We start from the raw sequence: 2,047 nt of genomic DNA on the forward strand, positions 1-2,047 counted from the left end.
ATCTGACTCGAGGGCAGTGAGTTTGTTTGTTTTTTTTTTTTTAATAAAGTACAGCTGATACTCAGAGAGGGTGAACAGTTTTCAAAAATCATATAGGAAGTTTGTAGCAGCATTGTGACTAAAATACACCACTTGAACCCGCTATCTCTGGACTTTCTATTATATTGTACTGTTCCTTAATTAGTATCACAATGAACAAAGCATTTTGGGATTAAAGACATAGTAATTGCAACAAGTATTTGGGAAAGGCTACAAGATCCTTAAAAAAAGAGTTAAATCAATTAAGCAGAAGGATTCTTAAATGAAGTTCCACCCCCGACTGCACATATTTTCCAATATATTAGTGCCAGATTCACCCACTTCTACAGATCCTTGCCTTAGATTACAAAACCTCCTCAACAGAGCAATATGTACCCTTAGTTCAGGTCATTATCCTCACTGAAAAGTTCTGAGTTTTAAGACAAATCCAAGAGAAATGTAAGTGTGTTACCTTTATCCATGGTGCTGCCGATTTGAATGAAGGGAATTTATTTTTGCTTTCACTTTCTCTTCTGATTAAAAGACTTAACTTTGTTTATTTCCTGTAACCTCTTGCCTCCTGGGTCAGGATGAATTGATTCTCTTCTTCCTCCTGATCCTGAATGGGCCTTCCACAAAGATGAAACCTCTGCCCTCTGTCATTTTCTCTCTCCATCCTTTTCTTTGGAGAATACACCCAAGTGCAGAGATTTAACAGTTATCCTCATGAACCCCATGTTTTTCTCTCCTGTTTTCATCTCTCCCTCCAAAGTTCTGTTGCTGCCATCCCAACAGCCTTGCAGACTTTCATTACATGGATGTTCGCCTAACACTTCAAACCTAGTCTTATTTCCCCTAATCAGTGCCTTTTACTTTAACTTCAGCTCGTTCAGCCTTCTTCTATTACCTCTGCTTGCACCATATACAGTTGATCTGCAGTACTGTGGACAATGAAATTGTGAACGAGCCTTGTTCAACCTCAGCTGGAAATGAGCTTCTTGTTCTGTGAATGTCTCCAAATGATCCTGGAAAACACCTGAGTGTTAATATATAAAAATGAATGAACAACAACAACAACAAAACCAAACCAGTTAATATATAAACAGAAACAAACAAACAAATAACTAGAGGGACTTCTGGTAAGATGGAAGAATAGGCAGACAAGTGACACAGACCCTCTTCAACAATGAGAAGAAACACCAGTTGACAGAGATACAGAAGATAATCCTGGAACCCTGAGCTTTGAAAGGTACTATACAGAAGTAGATTAGATGCCAACTAATGGAAAAACCTGAATGAAAACAGTGAGTACAGAAACAGTCGGAGCTGTGGACTATTAGCTACTCTGAGGAGACCAACAGCCAGAATATTTCCAAGGGGTGTTGGGACCTGAGTATTGACCTAAAGATCAGTCCCAGTCACTAAGGGCTGCAGGGACAACTGCTCTGGTGGCCCATGACTAGGAAGGGAAACAGCAAAGAGGGAGACAACCTAAGCTGTTGAGTTTCTGCTGTCCAGAGGGTGCAGCAATTTTGATTGTTTACATGTGGCAGCCATTTTGGATATTTAAAGTGACTGAGGGTGCAGCCACTTTGAATGTTTACAAGGGGCAACCATTTTGGATATTTAAAGTGGCTGAAGGTGCAGCCATTTTGATATTTACAAGTGGCAACCATTTTGGATTTTAAAGTGATAGCATTCTCATTTGGAGTCCAGAGACCTAAGAACAGGCTCTGTTTGCCAGGGTCAGCAAGGACATACGAGAGGCTGACAAAGGAAGGAGATAGGTGGTGAGTGTATAAGCTATGTCAGCTAGTGAATAGAGGAGCACAGCACAGTACCCTGCCTGTATAAATAGCATACAAACAAAACAAGGAAAATGAAAATTGTGGGCAAGCCACTCCAACATATAATCACCAATTAAATATAAACGCAAAAATGTCACAATGCCTCAGAGACAACAATGCATCATAGTCCACACAAAGAAGCAAGATAAAGCAGGAGAAACAAGGGACCAGGATACAGACCC

Source organism: Orycteropus afer, unplaced genomic scaffold, assembly GCF_000298275.1.
Source record: "Orycteropus afer afer isolate SDZICR_OR568_19922 unplaced genomic scaffold, OryAfe1.0 scaffold02028, whole genome shotgun sequence".
NCBI classification, from domain to species: Eukaryota; Metazoa; Chordata; class Mammalia; order Tubulidentata; family Orycteropodidae; genus Orycteropus; species Orycteropus afer.